This window comes from Bubalus bubalis, chromosome 20 (genome assembly GCF_019923935.1).
Source record: "Bubalus bubalis isolate 160015118507 breed Murrah chromosome 20, NDDB_SH_1, whole genome shotgun sequence".
Taxonomy (NCBI): Eukaryota; Metazoa; Chordata; class Mammalia; order Artiodactyla; family Bovidae; genus Bubalus; species Bubalus bubalis.
The window spans coordinates 33,022,521-33,048,373 of NC_059176.1; positions in this window are offsets into that span (position 1 = coordinate 33,022,521).

Sequence of the window (25,853 nt, forward strand, 5' to 3'; positions counted from 1 at the left end):
TGAGCTCTGTGAAATTTTTAAAAATTCTCTTTGAAACATGATTAGGAAAATTAAAAGGCATAAGAGTAACTAGGAAAAATATTTATTTATTTATTTAAAAACTAGCTTGTATCCAGAATATTTAAAGAACTCACATGTGTCAATAAGAGAAATACAAAAATATTTAAAGTGGGAAAAATAGTAAAAATAGAAACAAACTTCACAAAAGAAGCTACGTGTTCTTAGTCGCTCCATTATGTCCAACTCTTCACAATCCCATGGACTGTAGCCCACCCCCAGGCTCCTCTGTCCATGGGGATTCTCCAGGCTTGAACACTGGAGTGGGTTGCCATGCCCTCCAGAGAATCTTTCCAACCAGGGACCAAACCCTGGTCTCCTGGATTGCAGCCAGATTCTTTACCATCTGAGTCACCAGAGAAACCCAAAAGAAGATTTACTAATGGATAATGTAGATAGGATAAGATGCCCAACATCATTAATCAGGGAAATGCAAATTTAAATTTCTTTGAAATACCACTTCACAACCATTAGAAGAGCTAAAATTAAAAAGATTGTTAATATTATATATTAGCTAGGATACAGAACAATGGAACTCTTGAACATTGTTAATGAGAATGTAAAATGGTACATCTACATTAACAAACAGATCGGAAGTTTCTAATAAGTTTAGCATTACCTTACCATATGAACCAGCAGTTACACCTTCAAAAGAAGTGAAAGTCCAAACAAAGCTTTGTAGACAAATGTTTATTGCAACTGTATTTATTATAGCCAAAAACTAAAAGCAGCCCAAAAGAAAATCAACAGGTAAATGAATAATAAAAAAAAAATGTGGTTTCTCCATATGAATATTACTCAGCAATAAAAATCAAGAAGTGATGTGGATGAATATTTAAAACATTGTGCTGAGAAAAAAATTCAAATTTTTCATCTGAATTCACAGATCTGAATTCATCACATCATATATGTGATGCCATTCATTCATTTAAAGCTGCAAGAAAGACAAACCTAATATATTGATCAAAAGCAGATCAATGGTCATGAAAGGCTGGAGGAGGAGGGAAGGTTGAGTAGGAAAGGGCACAAGGAAATCTGCTGGGGTTATAGGAAGCTCTGTATCGTATTTATCGTGTACAGATTTGGTAAAATTCTTCACTGCACTTAAAATACATTTATTTTATTGTTTGTAAATTAAACCACAATAAAGTTATTAAAATTGGTACCCTAAAATTCTTTGAATAGAAAAACATGGCAACTATTTCAGTCATGTCCACCTCTTTGCGACCCCTTGGACTGTAGACTGCCAGGCTCCTTTATTCATATAATTCCTCCAGGCAAGAATAATACTGGAATAGATGGCTATTCCCTTCTCCAGGGGATCCTCCCAAAGTGAAAGTCACTCAGTCTTTTCCGACTCTTTGTGACCCCATGGACTATATAGTCCATGGAATTCTCTAGGCCAGAATACTGGAGTGGGTAGCCTTTCCTTCTCCAGGGGATCTTCCCAACGCAGGGATCAAACCCAAATCTCCCACATTGCAGGTGAATTCTTTACTAGCTGAGCCACAGAGAAGCCTAAGAATACTAGAGTGGGTAGCCTATCCCTTCTCCAGTGGATCTTCCCAACCCAGGAATTGAACTGGGGTCTCCTGCATTGCAGGCAGATTCTTTATCAATGAGCTATCAGGGAAGCACTATTACATAGCATCAATCCTTATAAATTCAGAGTTCACAAAGTTAGCTTAAAACCAGACACCTATGACCTCCATCTAAAATAAATGGATTATAGCTGAGATCAAATTGGTTCAACTAATAACTGACTATTGATGAAAATTCCCTAGAAATATTCCAAACGAATGATGCTTCAGGATTTCATTAATCAAATATTAAGAACATCTTGCATCCTTTTCTCTCACAAAGGAGACTTCTCCTTAGCAATAAGTCCTGAATAATAAGGTGAAAACACAGGGGATTTTAGCAGTCTGGCTCAACCTATGTAGGATGAGCAGACAGGCAAGCTCTTTGTATATATTCAGTAATATCCTTGTCCAACACAAGAGCCATTCTCCTGTCAGCACTGAATAAATGGCAAACTGCAAAAATATTAACCTTGATAATTGCCAGGTAAATTTGAGGAAGTTTAATTTACTTAGAAATATGAAAAGATATGTTTCCAGTCCACAGTCTGTAAGAATAAGAAAAAGAGTACAAATATGTTAATGGTCAGCTGCCCTCACTCTTTTGTGTTCTCAAACTATTTTTTTTGACAGCTTGAAAGAAAGGAGAAATATACCACTTATTTTCTGAACAGGAAACAGACACAGCAAGAAAGCAGCCCATGAAGCGGAGACTCTTTTGAGCGCCTTGTACAGTTCATCAGTGCACACAGATCTGGCCTCTAATGAAGCCATTTACATGCAGATGCAGGCCTGGGTGTGTGGACACCAGTCCCAACTCTGGGAATTGTTGTTTCATTTAATCAAAAGAAATTTGCACATGAAAGCCACATCCGTGTTCATTAACCCCACAGCTCTCTCAATATTGCTTCTCTATTATTCCTAACAAAATTGCAAACCTTCGTATGATTAGGTACCCCACTTCAGGGCTTTCTTTTCCTCCGATCCTCAACCCAGGCCTGCATCTGAATGCAAAACCAAATGTGGGTTTGTAAGACTGAATAATTTGTAACTACACTTACTGAAAACCAACCCCAATCACCTTTTTCACACTGATTGACCTACATAGACACACTCTTTACTCTCTTCCCTCCAAGAGGAGACTCTTTCTTGCTTACAATTTTATCATCATGGAAAATATAAAAACACTTTTTGGGATGGGAATTCCAAGATAATAAATTTAATTGCCAACTTCATTTGCATGTGCAAACAAGATAAAAATCACATTTGGATCTGGTGGGGAATATTACTCACACATTACACTGAAATACAAAGACCATGTGAAAGGTATTTGCATCAAGTCCTAAAAGAAAGGCTCATGGTTATCAGTTGATACTGGTCCATCACACACTCGATACGAATTACCTCTCCTGTCTGTTGTGTGGACAATATCTGCAGACCTTGTGCCAGTGATCAGCTACACTGCCTTCTCATATGGGACAAATAGGAAGCATAATATTTGCACCCATTTTTATTCCTAACAATAATCCTTAGCCTGAAACTTTCAATATATGTAATAAATGTATAGTAATAAATGTAATGGAATTGCTTATTTTGTTAGTAATAGCAAATTGAGTTTCTCTTTCCAGAGATTTAGAAGGGCAAGAATAACTTAGCTTTTTAATTCAATTCAGCAGTGACCTGCTGGGAAGTCTGGGACTGAGAGGCAAGGTGGATCTTCCTACCCACTCAGTGTCTGGCCTTTTTCCTGAAACTGCCAACAGTGGTCTTAATTAGTGCCAATTATGATTTCTTTTTAATGTGGACACCTGCATATGTGAACTAGATGGAGTCCTACCACGTTTTTAAATCAACTATTAAACAGCTCTCAGAAGTTGGCAATTTGTAGTTATTGTTCTGGGAAAGTTTCAGATTACTAGAGTAGAGGTTTATTTATGTCTCATTTGTATTAATGATCTAAATCATCTAGACCTTTATTACTTCCTCTTCTAAAAAAATATGTATTTATTTTCAGAAAAAAAAACCACACCTTATGTGGTTATTCTGTTTTTATTGAATGACTTTCAAAGTTGTATCACCTGATTATTACTATTGAAGAATTAGCCATAATCATGTGCCGGGAGAAATATCAATAACCTCAGATATGCAGATGACACTGTCCTTATGGCAGAAAGTGAAGAGGAACTAAAAAGCCTCTTGATGAAAGTGAAAGAGGAGAGTGAAAAAGTTGGGTTAAAGCTCAACAGTCAGAAAATGAAGATCATGGCATCTGGTCCCATCACTTCATGGGAAATAGATGGGGAAACAGTGTCAGACTTTATTTTTGGGGGCTCCAAAATCACTGCAGATGGTGACTGCAGCCATGAAATTAAAAGACGCTTACTCCTTGGAAGGAAAGTTATGACCAACCTAGATAGCATATTGAAAAGCAGAGACATTACTTTGCCAACAAAGGTCCGTCTAGTCAAGGCTATGGTTTTTCCAGTGGTCATGTATGGATGTGAGAGTTGGACTATGAAGAAAGCTGAGTGCCGAAGAATTGATGCTTTTGAACTGTGGTGTTGGAGAAGACTCTTGAGAGTCCCTTGGACTGCAAGGAGATCCAACCAGTCCATTCTGAAGGAGATCAGCCCTGGGATTTCTTTGGAAGGGATGATGCTGAAGCTGAAACTCCAGTACTTTGGCCACCTCATGCAAAGAGTTGACTCATTGGAAAAGACTCCGATGCTGGGAGGGATTGGGGGCAAGAGGAGAAGGGGATGACAGAGGATGAGATGGCTGGATGGCATCACTGACTCGATGGACGTGAGTCTGGGTGAACTCCGGGAGTTGGTGATGGACAGGGAGGCCTGAAGTGCTTCGATTCATGGGGTCGCAGAGTCGGACACGACTGAGCGACTGAACTGAACTGAACTGAATGGGGTCCCGCAAGTCCTGCTGTACGAGAGGAGCCTTTAAAATGTCAACTACAGAGTCCTCCATTCTTTCAGTCCTGCAGACTTTGAGCCCAGTAGTTTTGCAATGTTGTTCCATAAATACATCACAGAGGCCACTGAAGAGGCATAAAACAAAAAGGTGGGAGAGTTCACCCTCGAGTATTTACATTTGCCCAGGTGCCACCCAGCGGAGTTCTACCTTTTTGTCAGAGAAATGAACAAAAGATATTTTTAAGGAAAGTTTCTGAAGCTAAAATCATTGGCAAATGTAGAAGACAAGAAAGAGGAGAGAGAAACACAAGAAGAAATCACCCATTATCATTTATGAAAGTAAAAGAAAATGGAAAATGATACTAACACAATTTCTAGTGGCAGAAATGCTCCTGTGGAATCATTTTATTGCTCCGGTTGATGAGAGAGCAGTAAAACAACTGTTGGATTTCATTTTCAGTTGTTGCTTAGTCTGTAAGAATGTTCAGCAAATAGATTTGCAAAAACTTTGGAACAGCCCATCTGTTCATTTTAAGGGATGAAGGAAAAGAAAACAGGAAAAGAAGGATGAAGGGGGATGAAGTATTGGGAGAAACCTCTTGATTCATACTGTAAATTAAACCTTTAAATAAAAATTCTTGACTTCTGGAACACTTACTAGTTAAAGAAAATTCCAGAGGAAATGGTTCAGGAATTACAGTATTCTGAATTATTTCATCTTTCTATAACATTTTTAGTCACTTCGCATGAAACTTTAAAATTCAAAATGCATAAAAGATCCAGTCACTAATTCACTCATTTATTCAACAATTATTCAGCAGTGACTAGATCCCAGACACTATGTATTTAGTGGTTCAAAGCACATTCAGTTAAAGACTATAGAGCAGACAACTGTAATGCAGAGTAGTAAATAGTTTGATAGCAGTAGGCATAGGGCACTATGAGAGTTTTCATTCTACAAGTTCTAGAAGTATTTTTGATGAAGTTAGGCTTAGGGAACAAAAATCAGTAAGTGGACAGAGAGGAGAAAGTTCACCCAATTCAGGTACATTATTGAGAAATAGTCCGTATTTGTGGGATAACTAGAAAGAGAATATTGAATATGAGGTTAATAATTTAGTCTTGAAATTAATTTTCCTCAAGTTATTGCAAAAATATTTACTATAGCCAAATGATAGCTCTTTTTAAAGGAAAATATTGAGATGCTAAATATAGTCAAAGAGCAAGTTATGTATTTTTGTTTTTTTTAAAATATTATCTATATGGTCCTATATCAGCTGCAGTTACCTCCTGAAGAATATTTTGTTAGTTAGTTCCAAATAAAAGATGTGAAGAGAGATGAGAAAGATATCACATGAATGCACATTAATTGAATATCTCTGTTGCTCTGAACTTAAAGCTTCAGAAGTGAAGGTGTAGAACAGGGTATTCTTGGGGTTACAGTGGGGCTACCCCCTTGCTATAGTAATCTGTCATCATTTCCCACTATCAAGTCCGTGAAACACTTGTCAAGAAATGCTCCCTGCAAATAAGTTCTATCCTCCATTAATTTCAGAAATAATTTTGTTCTAAAGCCTCTCTTTGGAAATCCACATTGCATTTCAAAACAGTGAAAGTTGCATGGTCTTTCTTTAAAGAAACCTCCTTAACTTTGCATATCTCAGTATTTCCCCAAATAGTTTACTTTGTGAAACTCTGGATTATATCTGAGTTATTTGCTTGAAATAAAACTTAATAGAGAAAGCATTATGCAGTTCGTTCATGGAAGCTTTTGTGCACATGGACTATAGGTATGTAGCAAAAGACAATTTTCAAATATTCATAGCTTCTCCACGCTGTATCAAATTTCTAAATACCAATTTCTAATCCAACTTTAAGTCTAAGGATGCACATGTATCAATGCGATGCTTATCCCTTTATTAGTATTCTATTTTCACGTGTATTTTTTTTTTGAACATTACACTATTTGACAACACTAACAACTGTCACATTGAAACATTCTCTTATTTTTTGTAGTTCAATGACATAGTGGATTGCTTCTTTCTCTAACCTCCCATCCATTGACTATTTTTCTCTAGGTTATTTGCTAGCTTATCCTCCTCCATTTTTGGATTTTAATCATTTTCCAAAGCTAAGGTTTGGGCCTCTGTTCTTTCTGCTTTCTTTTCATTTTCTAATTAATGATCTCTAACAGATTAAAATATTACTTGATCCTTAAACATGTATTTCTAGCTGTTTCCTTTTTGCATCCTCATATTTTGGGTACTTATCATAGTTGTAAAATCTAATAATTCAATATCAAAATCATCATTGATTGCATCATTGAAAGTACAGATTTTCTTTTATTATTATTATTTATTTTTCTTTTACTTTACAATATTGTATTGGTTTTGCCATACATCAACATGCATCCGCCACGGGTGTACATGTGTTCCCCATCCTGAACCCCCCTCCCACCTCCCTCCCCATACCATCCCTCTGGGTCATCCCAGTGCACCAGCCCCAAGCTTCCTGTATCCTGCATTGAACCTGGACTGGCGATTCATTTCTCATAAGATATTATACATGTTTTAATGCCATTCTCCAAAATCATCCCCCCCTCCCTCTCCTACAGAGTCCAAAAGACTGCTCTATACATCTGTGTCTCTTTTGTTATCTCGCATACAGGGTTGTCGTTACCATCTTTGTAAATTCCATATATATGCGGTAGTATCCTGTATTAGTGTTTTTCTTTCTGGCTTACTTCACTCTGTATAATAGGCTCCAGTTTCATCCACCTCATTAGAACTGATTCAAATGTATTCTTTTTAATGGCTGAGTAATACTGCATTGTGTATATGTACCATAGCTTTCTTATCCATTTATCTGCTGATGGACATCTAGGTTGCTTCCATGTCCTGGATTATAAACAGTGCTGCGATGAACATTGGGGGTACACGTGTCTCTTTCAATTCTGGTTTCCTCAGTGTGTATGCCCAGCAGTGGGATTGCTGGGTCATATGGCAGTTCTATTTCCAGTTTTTTAAGGAATCTCCACACTGTTCTCCATAGTGGCTGTACCAGTTTGCATTCCCACCAGCAGTGTAAGAGAGTTCCCTTTTCTCCACACACTCTCCAGCATTTATTGCTTGTAGATTTTTGAATTGCAGCCATTCTGACTGGCATGAAATGGTACCTCATTGTGGTTTTGATTTGCATTTCTCTGATAATGAGTGGTGTTGAGCATCTTTTCATGTATTTGTTAGCCATCTGTATGTCTTCTTTGGAGAAATGTCTATCTAGTTCTTTGGCCCATTTTTTGATTGGGTCATTTATTTTTCTGGAATTGAGCTGTAGGAGTTGTTTGTATATTTTTGAGATTAGTTGTTTGTCAGTTGTTTCATTTGCTATTATTTTCTCCCATTCTGAAGGCTGTCTTTTCACCTTGCTTATAATTTCTTTTGTTGTGCAGAAGCTTTTAATTTTAATTAGATCCCATTTGTTTATTTTTGTTTTTATTTCCAATATTCTGGGAGGTGGGTCATAGAGGATCCTGCTGTGATGTATGTCGGGGAGTGTTTTGCCTATGTTCTCCTCTAAGAGTTTTATAGTTTCTGGTCTTATGTTTAGATCTTTAATCTATTTTGAGTTTATTTTTGTGTATGGTGTTAGAAAGTGTTCTAGTTTCATTCTTTTACAAGTGGTTGACCAGTTTTCCCAGCACCACTTGTTAAAGAGATTGTCTTTTCTCCATTGTATATTCTTGCCTCCTTTGTCAAAGATAAGGTGTCCATAGGTGCGTGGGTTTATCTCTGGGCTTTCTATTTTGTTCCATTGATCTATATTTCTGTCTTTGTGCCAGTACCATACTGTCTTGATGACTGTGGCTTTGTAGTAGAGCCTGAAGTCAGGCAGGTTGATTCCTCCAGTTCCATTCTTCTACTGAAAGTACAGATTTTCATTCCAATTTTTAGGCTTGTAACTTCGACAATATTTCTCCTTTATACTTTATTTCCAACCAAATATAAAATCCTGATCATGTTTCTTTCACCTGTCTGTCCTTTGGATTCCAATCCTCACCTCAGGTATATAGCTGCATATGCCACCTCCCTCCCTGTATCTCATCTCCACATTCTCATACCTTGGTCTTCCTAAATATGTGTATGTGTATGTGTGTTGCTCATTCATGTCTGACTCTTTAAGACCATATGGATTGTCACCTGTCAGGCTCCTCAGTCCATGGAATTTTCCAGGCAAGGATACTGCAGTGGGTTACAATTTCCTGTTCCAGGGGATCTTCCCAACCTAGAGATTGAACCATGTCTCTTGCATCTCCTGCATTGGCAGGCAGATTCTTTACCATATAGAAATCTTTATATCAACATCTTGCCACAGATTATTTTATGATTATTTATTTTTTGAAAAGTATTATGTACTATAGGATGATGATATTCCATGTAAAGAGGCTGTCCTGAAAAGGACAAAAGAAAATAATCACCCAGAATATTACTCACGCACTGATAAGCAGCATTAATATTTTAGTGTATTTTTCTATACTACTGGTATGTTTTTAACCTGTCTAATTTATTAAATAGCATTACATTTTTATGTCATAGATATTCTTTAAATACCTCGGGTTTAATGAGAATTTCATGTTCCCAAGAGATATCCTAATTTATTTAACTATATCCCTATATTTGAACATTTTTAGGCAAAATTCAGTTTCTAAATATAATTAACAGTATTGTAGAATACTCATTTTAAAATCACCTCTAATTTTTCCCCCTCAGGATAAATTCCTAGAAGTAGTAATTTTGGGTCAAAGGATATGAAAATTTTCAGAAATACTGAAGCAATTTTCAGTAGTATCAGCAGGATAGTATTTCCTTTAAACTTCTCATAACTTTTTAGTTTTCTTTGTATAAATTCTAAAACCTCAGCTTGGCTTTCAAAACTCTATCTAACCTCACTTTACACTACTATAAATAATCCATTGAGACCATTATAGTTTCCTGACTCTCTATTAAATACAACACACTCTTTCTATCTCAGACTACTATTTATGTTACCTTTTATTTCAGAATGCTATCTATCTTCTTCCTCTGTCTATCCATACAAATCATGCCCATCCAGCTCAACTCTCCCTCATATGGCATATCTTTAATTGGCTTTCTTTCATAAATTACATTCCCCTTTCTCTGAACTTCTATGTCATTATCAAATATTTTTTATTTTGAATTATTTAAAGTTTGTATATATTTCTACCTAAGTTTTGAGGTTATCCCTGCTCTATAAAACTATATTACTTCAAATGGTTCAATATTTAACAAAGATACTGTGCACCTCATAATGCTCAGTGAATGTCTGTTGAATTAATAATAAATAACTTACTGATAGTAACCTACACATTAATGAAACAGCTAATGTCACATTCATTTCATTGACCAGTTACTCCTTGACAGTTAAAATTTTAGGAAGATATTATGAGGTCAATAAGTAAGACTATTTTCAGGATGTATTTTTTTCTCAAGTATTACTTTCTTTCCCTTTGTTTGTTATCAGAAGTTAAAGCAATTAAACTGCAATCAGCTTCCACCCTAAACCAACCACAAAGTAGGTCTTAGAGTGTGCACTCTAACATTATCCATCCAAAATATGTACTTAGGAATTGAGAATATTATTAAAAAAGAAATAAAAATAATGATGCATTCTTGGAAATTATTAAAAATGATTTGTTCCGTTGCAATGTTTTGGAAAGTACCAGAATATTTTCTCCAAGATTTATAATTTTATGAACATAGTCAACTTTGGCAGTAACTTTAAAACTAATTATAACAAAGCTTTAAGACTTACTATGAAATTAGAATTCAACTCAAAAGAACATTTGGGTAACCTTTAGGATTTGAATGCAAGATTTGTTTCTACAAGCTCTTACCACATAAGTTTGTAATCCTTTGACTAATGTACATTATTAGCTCCTTCAATTTGGATATGTTAAACCAGATCCTGAAATGATGATGACCAAAATTATATTGTTATAGTCTTTACCACAATAAAATATTCACAAATGAAATTTCATTTAGTGATACAATATCCCTAGCAATCATTATGAGAAAATAGAATTATTCTGGATTTTCTGATATTGTCAAATTTTAGCAAGTATTAAGCTTATACAATGATGGCAGTCTTGGCATTATCCTTCCCTTAATATCACATTTCTAGCTATAAATCTTCAACATAATTTTTAAGATAGAGACTTTTGACCACACTCTGCCTCATGTTACAGAGATTTGATGGTCTTAAAAATGTCTAATTATGCAAAATACCTTTAAGATAGCAAATATACTTTTATCTAATTAAAGTTATATTATATTTTTCCTCCTGATTTCTAAATCAAGCTGAGTTTACACATGGAAAAGCACTTTAAATGATTACCCATCACCTTGAAGATATTTGGAAGTCTTACTTCAACTTACAATTATTGTTTCTCTCTAATCACTCTAGTCTAACCCCACAGTGATGCAAGAGACTCCAAAAGGTAAGCTACCTAATGATAAAGAATTGGAGATTTCACTTTATCTCCAACTTCTCCAATTCCTTTTGTATTATTGAGAAGATATACATCCCTCACCAATCTAGGGCAGGCCCGTAAATACAGAACTAGGAAACTACCAATGCAGACCATAAAGTCCTCAACCTCAAATTTCATTATCAAATTCTGGTTTTTCATAGAGACCTATTAGTTAAGTTAAGGTTTTACATTTTTATCTTTAATAGTTCATCTACCAGAAACAGTTGAAGAATGGGAACAAAATACTCAAGAGAGCTAAATCTCTGATTTATGTGTTTGGAAGACTACCGACTTCTTATGTCCCAAAGATTTTGCAATAGTCTTCCATGTGTCATGTCTTTAATCCTGGAAATATCACTGTGAATTGGATGATCTTATCCCCATTTTTGTAGATGAAGTGAAAAAGCTGAAAAAAAGATAGCTTAGTGATATCACAAAGAGAAACAAAAAGCTAGTAAGTCAGGATCTAAGGCAGTGATTTGACGATAAATGTTAGGAAAATAAATAGAGAATTCATATTTGAAACGGATCATGGAAAACCAACTGAAAAAGAAAAGGAGAATGCTTGCCTTGTTTCTGATCCTGGACTGGAATTCTTTAACATCTCACTGGTGATCTGAATAGGCTATCATCCCAGGTCTGAGGACTGAATCCAACCAGCACCTGTGCATGACGCTGAGTCATCTGTGTGATACTTCTTGCTGCCTTGAAAAGACCCTATGCCTAGAACAGAAAGTACTTTCAGGGACAGAAGGACATTGAACTGACCTATTCCCCAGCTGCCTGGAGAGTATTTCAGTCACAGGTCTAAGACTGTTTGCCTATCCAAAGGAACCTTTGGATGAATTGCTCATTCATCATCCCCATGTCTATAATCAGGGTTGCTCTCTGTAAGGGTGCTCTATTACTCCCCAGTAATATCAAAAAGGCCAAAGTTATACAAACAAGACAACTTTGTCCTCCACCCTATTGTGCAAGAAAGCTTACAATGCTGGTCTGTCTCTTTCTAGGTTGCTTGAATCCCTGCTAATGAAAAGACGAATAAGGATATATGTTAATGAGGAGTCAAGTGTAAATTGAATATAAACAAAAGGCGGGCCTTCTAGTCATGAAAAATATTTGAAAGTGATTTTTTCTTTCCTCATCTTTCACTCAGAATTCACTTGCTCATGTCAATCTTCCTCCCCTCAAAAGATTTGTTGAGAGATTAAATCATTGCTATCGAAGATGTGTCTATGTATATATAAAAAGAAACAGGAACAAAACTATGCATGCTTAAATTGTTGTGAATATAAAAGATGCTCATATTCTCACTTACTATTTCATATGCTTGAGTAGAATTTCCAGATCTTAAACAATGAGTTACTAGTTTTCATGAATATATAAAAAGTGTCATATTTTTAACTTGAAGCTCTCCTATAAAAAAAGATTTTATATTCTTTATTAATGTAAGAAAAATTTTAAATAATATTGTTTTCCTAGCTGTGAACCTCATAACACATGAAATTCACTTTGAATAAAGTGAAAATTTCCTTTTTTCAAAACTTTTTTGTTTGAACTTTACAGAAGATATGGAAAAAATCTAGAAGCCTATGTAATTAGCAGTGTAGCTTCTAATTCTCTCATTCTTTTCCATAACATTCCTAGTAACTTATCACTTACAAATATTAATCCTATACTGATCATCTCCATATTAATCCATCAAACAGAACAAATGCATTAATAGGGCATGTGGATATGCCACAAGAAGAGCCTAGGTATTTTAAATCTCCTATAGTGTATAAATTAACATATACATGAACATTAACAGATGAATATTTGGTATTTATTTCTAACCTAACGTGTTCCAAGAATAACACTGAAAAGAAAATACCAGATAATGCCTAGCAATTTAAAAAGCTACCTAAAATCAATTTAAGATAATAGTCAAAATCATGAGGAAACATTTGTCAGTAGCCAACCTCCTCCCCATAATGCCAAAGCCATACTTATCAGATGGATAACCATCTCTGAATAATGGTAGGATATGGTAGAGGAAATGAGCTGTGTAGAGATGCTGCTTACTAACCTACATGATAAACAGAATATAATAACTTCTTACTCATACCCTGTCTCTGCTACCAGATTCCTGGGAATTGAACAAAACTACCACCTCGATAAAATTCTGTACATCATAGGATATCTATTTTCTGGCCCCAGACTGGCGTTATGGTTGTCATGGTGATGTATCTTGCTTTAGACTCTGTTGATGCACATAGGCTGTGTATTTCTCTAAAGCAGAAGACAGCAGCTTTTTACCTATGGGATCTAGATAGAGAGGCAAGGCACAAAAGTTTTTTAGTAAAACTCCTATTTTGTGAGCCCTTTTATTCAGTCCTTCTAGTAGGGTCAGTTCCTCATCATTACTTGCTAGAGCTGGCAGAGCCATTATTATTATTATTATTATTATTATTATTGTAACAGCAAATCTAAAACATATTTGTTTGTTCAGTCTGGAAAACTGAGTTCACTGGGGCTAACTACAATTTAGGCATGGTTCTGCATCCTTAAATTTTCATCACACCCCATCTCCTCTTTCCATTCATGAGAATTGGGCCTATTCTAATGTCACAAATTTCTGTATTGGGATCCCAGATTTCCCAACTCCTTAAAAATAATTACCAAAAATTTAAAGATTTTTTATGGGCTGGAATTTAGAAATTTCTTGATAATTGCTTAAATATTTTCAGCATACTAAAAATATAAATGGTGATCTCAGCAACTTGATTAAGGTTATTTATTTTCCTTTGATTCCTATATAATTCTCAATTTATATCCTGAGTCCTGCTTTGTGACTGAATTTATTTTGGGGGGCTCCAAAATCACTGCAGATGGTGACTGCAGCCATGAAATTAAAAGAAGCATATTCCTTGGAAGGAAAGTTATGACCAACCTAGACAGCATATTAAAAAGCAGAGACATTACTTTGCCAACAAAGGTCCATCTAGTCAAGGCTATGGTTTTTCCAGTAGTCATGTATGGATATGAGAGTTGAACTATAAAGAAAGCTGCGTGCCAAATAATTGATGCTTTTGAACTGTGGTGTTGAAGAAGACTCTTGAGAGTCCCTTGGACTGCAAGGAAGTCCAACCAGTCCATCCTAAAGGAGATTAGTCCTGGGTGTTCATTGGAAGGACTGATGTTGAAGCTGAAACTCCAATACTTTGGCCACCTCGTGCGAAGAGCTGACTCATTTGAAAAGACCCTGACGCTGGGAAAGATTGAAGGTGGGAGGAGAAGGGGACGACAGAGGATGAGAAGGCTGGATGGCATCACCGACTCGATGCACATGAGTTTGGGTAAACTCCAGGAGTTGGTGATGGACAGGGAGGCCTGGCGTGCTGTGGTCCATGGGGTCGCAAAGAGTCAGACATGACTGAGTGACTGAACTGAACTGAACTAAACTGATATCCCGAGTCCTGCTTTGTCACATCCCACTCACCGTGTTCTTACCTCATGTAAAATGTACCTTTTTTAAAATGTACCTTAAGGCATTAGAACATTACCTTATCATTCTCTCTACCTCAAAGGCTCACTGATTTCTTTTCCTTTCCTTTCCTTCAGTCCTTTGACTGCCAGCTTTCCCTTCTGATCCTGGACTCTGCGTAATTGGTATTTCCTCAATGATTTTTTTCTTTGATCCATCCCAACCTCCCACCTCCACCCAGTACTTGACAAGATTAAGGTTCCCATACACTTTCCCTATTAGCAACCAGCACTTTTTCCAGCTGTATTTTTATCATTATTTCTGCTATTATCTCTTAAACATTTGTCTTCATCACCACATTGCAAATCACATGAAAACTAGCACTGTGTACACACAATAGGTAACTGGTAAATAATAAATAATTATTGAATGAATAAGAGAATAAATTAATGAACATGTGAATGAATAAGTGAATGTTCTGAAGACAATAAAGAGACAATGCTTTTGTTAGCATGTGTATCTGCTTTGCATTAATTGTGGATTATCTACAGTCAAGACACTTTTAATAATGTTTAATGTTTTCTAATATCAGACAGTGAATTTACTTATAAAGAGTATCTTTATTATAACATTTATAAATGACAAGCCTGAGTTATTTTCAGTTGAGACTATGACCTGCTTTAAAGATGAATGACTCATTACAATACTGTCTGCTCTCTACAGAGAATGCATGTACTGGGGGCTCTGAGACAAATAAGGCAAAGTCCCTATCATGTAGAAGCTTGCAATTTATTCCAATCCCTCCCTCTCTTCCCCAACCCTGGAAAACATCATCACCTTCCAAACAAAACAAAACAAGAGCTTCGAAGCAATAAGAACAAAGTATAGTAATAAATTCTTTGTGCTGTGTACTTTTATATAAAAACTTCCCTAGCACTTTGTCTTGGAGAAGGCAATGGCACCCCACTCCAGTACTCTTGCCTGGGAAATCCCATGGACAGAGAAGCCTGGTTGGCTGCAGTCCATGGGGTCTCTGGGAGTCTCACTTTTGCTTTTCACTTTCATGCATTGGAGAAGGAAATGGCAACCTGCTCCAGTGTTCTTGCCTGGAGAATCCCAGGGACAGAGAAGCCTGCTGGGCTGCCGTCTAAGGGGTCGTACAGAGTCGGACACAACTGAAGCGACTTAGCAGCAGCAGCAGCAGCAGCACTTTGTCTATATCTCCCTGCAGTATTTTATCATATATCGGATATGGTTTGAAGCTCTGTGGCAAGGAAGACATGATCCTCACCCTCACAAAATACATATTCCAGTCAGGATACAGAATAAGACAAAGATATCCTTACATAGCAGAGTCAGGGCTCTACAGGAACTTGGGCCAAAGGTCAGTCTATGAGAGCACTTGAAAGGAAGAAAGCAAATTTGCCTAGAGAAAAAATTGTTGTATGCAATGGACCACTAAGACCTGGGTCTTCTTGAAGAATGGAGTAGGATGGGTCAAATACATCAACAAGGGAAGAGCACTCCTGGAAAAAGAAAGTGAAAGTGAAGTTGCTCAGTCGTGTCCGACTCTTTGCGACCCCATGGACTCCTCTCTACCAGGCTCCTCTGTCCATGGGATTTTCCAGGCAATAGTACTGGAGTGGATTGCCATTTCCTTCTCCAGGGGATCTCCCCAAACCAGGGATTGAACCTGGGTCTCCTGCATTGTAGACAGACACTTTACTGTCTGAGCCACCAGGGAAGTCCTCCTGGAAAAAGAAACCACATAGCAAAATGCAGGTTATCTTTACCAGATAAATTTAAAAATAAATGTGGCATTCATGATTAAATCTTATTTTAATGAACAAAAATTGGCTCCTCTATCCATGAGATTTTCCAGGCATGAATACTGGAGTGGGTTGCCATTCCCCTTCTCCAGATCTTCCCAACCCAGGGATCGAACCCAGGTCTCTTGCATTGCTGGCAGATTCTCTACTGCCTGATTCACCAGGGAAGTCCATAACAGAAAACACCAAAGGATAATTTGGAGGGAACCATTTCCAAATTTTCTTCTGCATTTTTTATAAATGATAATTATCCTATTCACAGTACTAAATGGGTCCACTATAGAAGAATATTAATAGAGTGGTCATTGTAATAAAGAGGCTAATACCAATGGTAATGCCAATGGCTTTTTGACATTGTAGAAATTACTGTCTTCCTCCAGTTTTAGCTGCTTTGCAGTAGCACTGTTGGAGTGATCTATACACAAAATCATAAGAGAATATTCCCTCTGATTACGTATCTTGAAAAACTATAATAGCCTCAAAAGTTAAACAACTTGATATCCAGTATATTATGAACTCCTTGGAATTTGGAAAGATTGTTCTAGGACTCAGAAACTATGAGTCAATGTCTTATTAAACTGACAGATGATAGTTGGTTTTTATCAAATGCCACCATCAAGGGAAATTTCTGTTTCAAATAAAACTTAGAAGAATATTTTCTGGTTCAGAAACTGAATAAATTGGAATTCTCATAAGAAACTCAATGAAAAAGTACTGTTTTATGTTTATAAATGTAGATGTATATCTCTGAATATTGACATTTTTAAAAAAATATCTGGAGAGTGTTTTGATTGACTTGTTTCTGTGATTTTTATTTAATATAAGACGTGAACTTACAATTTTTTTATTATAGTTTTTAAACAAAGTTATCAATTTCATTTTAAAGAATTTTAAAGAATTTCATTCTATATTTATTCTGAGTCATTTTAAAAGCATTTTAAAATAAATTTAGGGTCATTTTTGATGAAAAATAAAACATTTACAGATCAGAAATTCCAGCCTCTGTGAATAATACTTATGAACATGTGACAGTACAACCAGATTGGGAAAGTGGAGAATCTGGTCAATAGAATATTTTTTTTATCTTGGTTTAGCATCAGAAAATAAGTGGCAACAATTTTATCATCATAGAAATCGGAAACATAAGAATAACATTTTGGTATTTCTTAAATTTCCAAAAACATTTCCAAATATTAAGTTTTGCAATACCCATATTTTAATGTTTTATAGGTTTCCAGAAATGATTTTCTAAGCTCATAATGTCTGCATTGCCAAAATAATGCCAATTTAACTATAATTCTCTGAAAAAAATATTTAGATATTTTGGATACTATTTGTAGAGGTAGATAATTCAGTATAAAAACATCATAAAGGCACATCAGACATTCTGTACGTACTGACAAGATTTCTTATCTTTCTGTAGCCATTCATAAACAGTTGTGATTTGATGGTCTGAAGGAAGACAGTGTGTTTAGAAAAATTTTCCAGAGTTCTAACTGGGCTTCTAGGTGTTAGTTGTATTTATATCTAAAACATTTATCTCACTTGCTGACTTTCAGAGATGAATCACTGGAAAACATATGCCTAAAAGAAAATAGACATGTCAGCTTAGTACCTATGTGCAAACGTGGGTGCATATGAAAATATATTAGTAATGTCATCCCTACAATTATCATTACATATAATGCATGGAATGTGCATACTATTGAAGCAACCACCCATGTGGACATAAGAGAATAATCTTTAAATACGAAAAAGGGTGTAGTATATTCACAAGGGCACAATCCATTCTCATTGCTGTGAACTCGACAGGGAATTGCATTTTTCATCTTCTTCCCCTGCAAAAGCAAGATTTCGTTGTATACTGCTAGAAATCATATTCCCAGTTGTGGCTGAGTGTAAACAAACTCAAAACAGGATATTGGGGTCTCTTTATTGATGCTGCCCTGGGAGGAGGCAGTGCATTAACAAGTGGGGATAAAAGTAGAAAAGGATGGGCTCTGAATTCAATGCAGTGAAAAGAAGGAAGGAAACCCTCAAAGGAAAGCCATTTACTTTCCAACACTACCTGATAAACAAATTTCCTCTTTCTTCCTCTAGACTCCAAAATGCCTGTGTTGGGTGTAGGGTCAATGGGATTCTGGAAAGGAGATAAAAGGACATCAGAGGCAAGATGGAGTTTCTCCAGACTGGAGGCATGTGATTATTTAAGGTGATTTTGAGGGAATTAAAAATGTCTTATTACAGATATTTTCCAGAATGAAAGACTCTATTCTGTTTACAACTTTTTGTTTAGATCTAACAGTCTAAAAAGATTCACAAACAATTGGTAGTTATATGCACTCAACACACGTCTCCTATTATGCCCTTTTTTAAGAGTTAGAGAATGTTGACATAAGAATTTCTATGCAAGGCTATTTGCTGTGAATAATTATACAGAAAATACATTTGTAACCTAATTAATAAAGCAACAATCTACAAATTATAAATGGAATCATAAAATTTTGGATAGCTGTTATTATATAGTTGTTATAAAGAACTTACTTTGTCTAGGCTTTCTTTGAAACCGTAATTTGCATTTTGTTGATGGCCTAAGAGAACGTATATATAAATGATTAAAAACAGAAACAGGAGTTGTAAAAGCTAGATTGTGTGGTCATGATCACTAGATATCTTTCTTTGCCAGGTGCTCTACTTACAGGTGTTAGTTTGGGAAATGGATCCAACAGGTCTGTTGACATCATTTCTCTTTGGGAGACTTAAATGCAGCACCTTGCAGCACTGTTCCCACCACAGGTGACTGCCCTTCCCTTTTGTTTACTTCACAATTAGTTTCCTACACAGTGGAAGCAAATGGGGAGATTTCAACTGTTGGTAAATAAAGGGCTGTGCATGAGTGCCTCTTAATAGCTTATCATCGTGTGTAATCAAAATGAATAATTGCTGGAGAGGAGAGTTCCTACACATTGGCAGATGCCCGTGGGCTGAGCTTTGCTCTGGAATGTCACCATGTAACAAAGCCCTGGATGGATAATGCATCAGCAGTACTGGGGCTCTAGGCATGTCACGCAGGTGGGGAGAAATCAGCGAGGTGAGGCAAATGTAAGTGTGCCAATGACACGGGAATGGTATTAGATGGATAGGGGGCAAGTAAAAAGACAAAGAAGCCAAGAAATTGAACAAAACAGCTTTCACCACTAAATGGAAATTACCTTGAATGCTGCATTGCACCAGTGACTTTGACAGCTGAAGCAGCGGCAAAGAGAACTTGACTAAGATATTGGCCTTAGCTGTTGGCTTTGCAAGGGGCTAAGTGTGGTTGGCTTTCTCCTGACAAGATCAATCACTATTCATACAACACAATGAGCTAAATTCAAGAATACTTTCTTGGGGGCATTCACAAAAAGATTGAAAAGCAGCAGGCTTTCCTATGCCCTGAATCCAGAGGGACACAGAAACACATTTTCCGGATGGCCATTTAACCTATTGTTCCTATATATTACATAAAATCATGAACATTTACTATTTTATGTCATGTAATTAAGGTTTGATGTCATTTATCAATCAAAAAATAGATTCACAGATTCTGGGTAATCTTAAATGCACATTTGTTCTGTTCCATTTTAAACTGGATTTCAGCCTTATTTTCTTGTTCTCCCTGCCCCCATTATTCTCCTACAGAACATGGTATGTATATGGCAGATTGCAGGTACTTACTATTTGGGTTTTGCAGTGAGTTAGCTTTGTCATGTTCATGCACACATACACACTCACACACACACAGGCACACCAAGTCAAGTGAGCCTCATTACAGGCTGGCGTCCCCTCTGACAGGCAGGTAACATCTGTGCTGCTTTGTCTGCAGTGTGTCTGCTGGGGAATCTTGTGCACAAATCCTTTAGAACATACAAGCTCCCCCTTTCTTCTCTCTTCTTTTTTTTTTTTTTTTTTTCATGAGGATGGTGAATAAGAATTGAAATTCCAAATTAACTATTCCAGATAAAGCTTAAGGTTTTCATTAATATTTAAATTGAACTATCAGACGTGATGTTGAGATATTTCATACCAATAGCTTGCACAGAAAGGCTTTTAAATATTAACGTTTCATCATTTTCAAAAGAAGGAATTGTTCTTTTCTCTTAAACAGTGATACTATGGAAACTAATGTGAGCCATGTAAGAAACAAACAAACAAAAAAGCGTGAAATTAGCCATAGATGCTTAGGTACTATCTCTTTCTTTGCACTCCACCCTGAATAGGCTCTGTCAAATAGCTTCATTCCAGCACCTAAAAGGAAAGCAACTATAGCTGTTCAACCAGCAGTTTTGCTCTTTCCAGTGCTTGATTCATAATAGCCATTCAATAATCATTTAATATTTAACAAATAGAGACGTGAGCTAGATGTTGTAGAGAATACAAAGACATAATAAACTTGCTCCATCCTTGATCATGGTAGAGTATTGATAAATTATTCTCATGAATCACAGAGTAAAAATAGGAAGACTTTCTAGAAGAGAAATGATAAGAACTGGTCTATCATTGATTGGATGAGGAAGGCATTCCAGAAAAATCTAATGCTATAAGCAAATTTTAAAAATATGAATTTTTCAGACGTTTGAAGGAACACTTAAATGGTGAGATGGCTGGGAGCAGAAGGTTCAGGTAGGGGGAAGAAGGTTCACCTAGGTTCACCACCTAAATGAGGTTACAGTTGAAAAGTTGAGACTACATCAGGAAGCACAGGCCTTTGAAACTTCTTCTCCCTTTCATAAGAAAAAAATCACTTAAGTGATGTTTTAGCAAGACAGTGACACAAAATTACTGTATTGGGAACATTACCATAGCTATCCCAGAGTCCTGTCCATCTTTTTAATGGGAAAATATAAATATTCAATAAAGGCTATTTCAAATTTTTCTAATAAGCAGCACATCCTTGTAGCACCAGTGCTATGACCAATTTTCTTTGAGCTATTGATCCTTTGATCATCTTATAATATCTATATCAATCCTTGGTATGCTCTTAGTCTAATGAACTGCTTCTTCTATCTCCTTTAAAGGATCATTCTTTCTCTACCTGGTTATTAAAAATAGGGGCATCTCAGTGCTAAGATTTAGACTGGTTGTTTTCTTACTTCATATTCCCTTTCTAAGCTCTTGCTTTGTGTACTCATGATTAGAGAGCTATCTACCAATAGATGACTTTCAAAATACCTTGTATTTTATATTTTATATGTCCTATGAACAGCTATTTTTTCTGAGCTCCTGGCCCTTCAGATGAGATCAGTCACTCAGTCATGTCTGACTCTTTGCGACCCCATGAATCGCAGCACGCCAGGCCTCCCTGTCCATCACCAACTCCCGGATTTCACTCAGACTCACGTCCATCAAGTCAGTGATGCCATCCAGCCATCTCATCCTCTGTCATCCCCTTCTCCTCCTGCCCCCAATCCCTCCCAGCATCAGAGTCTTTTCCAATGAGGCAACTCTTCGCATGAGGTGGCCAAAGTACTGGAGTTTCAGCTTCAGCATCATTCCTTCAAAAGAAATCCCAGGGCTGATCTCCTTCAGAACGGACTGGTTGGATCTCTTGTAGTCCAAGGGACTCTCAAGACTCTTCTCCAACACCACAGTTCAAAAGCATCAATTCTTGGGCGCTCAGCCTTCTTCACAGTCCAACTCTCACATCCATACATGACCACAGGAAAAACCATAGCCTTGACTAGATGAACCTTTGTTGGCAAAGTATGGTCTCTGCTTTTGAATATGCTATCTAGGTTGGTCATAACTTTCCTTCCAAGGAGTAAGCGTCTTTTTATTTCATGGCTGCAGTCACCATCTGCACTGATTTTGGAGCCCAGAAAATTAAAGTCTGACACTGTTTCCACTGTTTTCCCATCTATTTCCCATGAAGTGGTGGGACCGGATGCCATGATCTTCATTTTCTGAATGTTGAGCTTTAAGCCAACTTTTTCACTCTCCACTTTCACTTTCATCAAGAGGCTTTTGAGTTCCTCTTCACTTTCTGCCATAAGGGTGGTGTCATCTGCGTATCTGAGGTTATTGATATTTCTCCCGGCAATATTGATTCCAGCTTGTGTTTCTTCCAGGCCAGCATTTCTCATGATGTACTCTGCATATAAGTTAAATAAACAGGGTGACAATATACAGCCTTGACGAACTCCTTTTCCTATTTAGGACCATTCTGTTGTTCCATGTCCAGTTCTAACTGTTGCTTCCTGACCTGCATACAAATTTCTCAAGAGGCAGATCAGGTGGTCTGGTATTCCCATCTCTTGAAGAATTTTCCACAGTTTATTGTGATCCACACAGTCAAAGGCTTTGGCATAGTCAATAAAGCAGGAATAGATGTTTTTCTGGAACTCTCTTGCTTTTTCCATGATCCAGCGGATGTTGGCAATTTGATCTCTGGTTCCTCTGCCTTTTCTAAAACCAGCTTGAACAGCAGGAAGTTCACGGTTCACATATTGCTGAAGCCTGGCTTGGAGAATTTTGAGCCTTCCTTTACTAGCGTGTGAGATGAGTGCAATATTGCAGTAGTTTGAGCATTCTTTGGCATTGCCTTTCTTTGGGATTGGAATGAAAACTGACCTTTTCCAGTCCTGTGGCCACTGCTGAGTTTTCCAAATTTGCTGGCATATTGAGTGCAGCACTTTCACAGCATCATCTTTCAGGATTTGGAATAGCTCAACTGGAATTCTATCACCTCCACTAGCTTTGTTTGTAGTGATGCTTTCTAAGGCCCACTGGACTTCACATTCCAGGATGTCTGGCTCTAGGTCAGTGATCACACCATCGTGATTATCTGGGTCGTGTAGATCTTTTTTGTACAGTTCTTCTGTGTATTCTTGCTATGTCTTCTTAATATCTTCTGCTTCTGTTAGGTCCATACCATTTCTGTCCTTTATCAAGCTCATCTTTGCATGAAATGTTCCTTTGGTATCTCTGATTTTCTTGAAGAGATCCCTTGTCTTTCCCATTCTGTTGTTTTCCTCTATCTCTTTGCATTGATCGCCGAAGAAGGCTATCTTATCTCTTCTTGCTATTCTTTGAAACTGTGCATTCAGATGTTTATATCTTTCCTTCTCTCCTTTGCTTTTCGCTTCTCTTCTTTTCACAGCTATTTGTAAGGCCTCCCCAGACAGCCATTTTGCTTTTTTGCATTTCTTTTCTATGGGAATGGTCTTGATCCCTGTCTCCTGTACAGTGTCACGAACCTCATTCCATAGTTCATCAGGCACTCTATCTATCAGATCTAGGCCCTTAAATCTATTTCTCACTTCCACTGTATAATCATAAGGGATTTGATTTAGGTCATACCTGAATGGTCTAGTGGTTTTCCCTACTTTTTTCAATTTAAGTCTGAATTTGGCAATAAGGAGTTCTTGGTCTGAGCCACAATCAGCTCCTGGTCTTGTTTTTGCTGACTGTATAGAACTTCTCCATCTTTGGCTGCAAAGAATATAATCAATCTGATTTTGGTGTTGACCATCTGGTGATGTCCATGTGTAGGGTCTTCTCTTGTGTTGTTGGAAGAGGGTGTTTGCTATGACCAGTGCATTTTCTTGGCAAAACTCTATCAGTCTTTGCCCTGCTTCATTCCGTATTCCAAGGCCAAATTTGCCTGTTACTCCAGGTGTTTCTTGACTTCCTACTTTTGCATTCCAGTCCCCTATAATGAAAAGGACATCTTTTTTGGGTGTTAGTTCTAAAAGGTCTTGTAGGTCTTCATAAAACCGTTCAACTTCAGCTTCTTCAGCATTACTGGTTGGGGCATAGACTTGGATTACTGTGATATTGAATGGTTTGCCTTGGAAACGAACAGAGATCATTCTGTCATTTTTGGGATTGCATCCAAGTACTGCATTTCGGACTCTTTTGTTGACCTTGATGGCCACTCCATTTCTTCTGAGGGATTCCTCCCCACAGTAGTAGATATAATGGTCATCTGAGTTAAATTCACCCATTCCAGTCCATTTGAGTTCGCTGATTCCTAGAATGTCGACATTCACTCTTGCCATCTCTTGTTTGACCACTTCCAATTTGCCTTGATTCATGGACCTGACATTCCAGGTTCCTATGCAATATTGCTCTTTACAGCATCGGACCTTGCTTCTATCACCAGTCACATCCACAGCTGGGTATTCTTTTTGCTTTGGCTCCATCCCTTCATTCTTTCTGGAGTTATTTCTCCACTGATCTCCAGTAGCATACTGGGCACCTACTGACCTGGGGAGTTTCTCTTTCAGTATCCTATTATTTTGCCTTTTCATACTGTTCATGGGGTTCTCAAGGCAAGAATTAGAATTTCCTCTTGGGCATATCAAGAAAACTTACCACTACCTGAGATGCTAAATATGTATTCAATATTAACAGTATCAATCTCTTCCTTGTAACAATATAGGCTCTTTGTGGGCAGAAAGTTGTACCTTTTTGTTCACAAATGCATTCCCATGTTTATCACAGCACCTGACACATAAATGGTACTCGATAATATTTTTAAATGAATAAATGGCTGAATCTCTAGGTCAAGCTATTGTTTATTACCTCCAATGATATATCAAGTGAACAGACTATTTTAATCACCAATATTCTTTAGAATTACTGGCACATAAGGGGCTTTACTCGTGGCTCAAATGGTAAAGAATCTGCCTGCAAATCAGGAGACCCAGTTTCAATACTTGGGTCAGGAAAATTCCCTGGAGAAGGAAATGGCAACCCACTCCACTATTCTTGCCTGGAGAACCCCACGGATAGAGGAGCCTGGTGGGCAACAGTCCATGGGGTCACAAAGAGGCAGACAGGACTGAGTGACTAAGTACAGCACAATACCGGCACATAAGGGGTTTATGGTTACATTTTTGTAACCATATTTTTGTTACAAATTTTGTAACCACTTTTTCAAGTGTCCAAGAAAATTGGTTACATTTTCTTCTATACTTCTCTAAAGATAATGTACCCCTTTATTATTCAAATCTAAGGAAAACAGTACTTCCACCAACTACCCCATGGTAAATTATTGATAATCTCTCTCCTGGACTATTTTAATCACCACTTTTCCCTGTTTCAAACTTCACATTATAATTATGCTACTGTTCAGTTGCTCAGTTGTGTCCAACTCTTTGTGACTCTATGGACTGCAGCATGCCAGGTTTTCATGTCTTATAATTATATAGGCATTTAAAAAGCATGTATTTGGCATGACACAACCCTGCTTAAAACACCAAAAAGGCTTTCTATTGTTGTTAAGATTTAAAAAAAAGAAAAAACCCACATGATCAACATAAAGAACAAAGCCTTGCATGATCAAGCTCCTACTTACCTCTCCATCTCTGCATGTTCTAACATTCCTTTGCCCATGCCCACTTCTGCTTTCTCTGCACCAGCAACAAAGCCTTCTTGCTTCAGATTCTCACACTTTGCAAG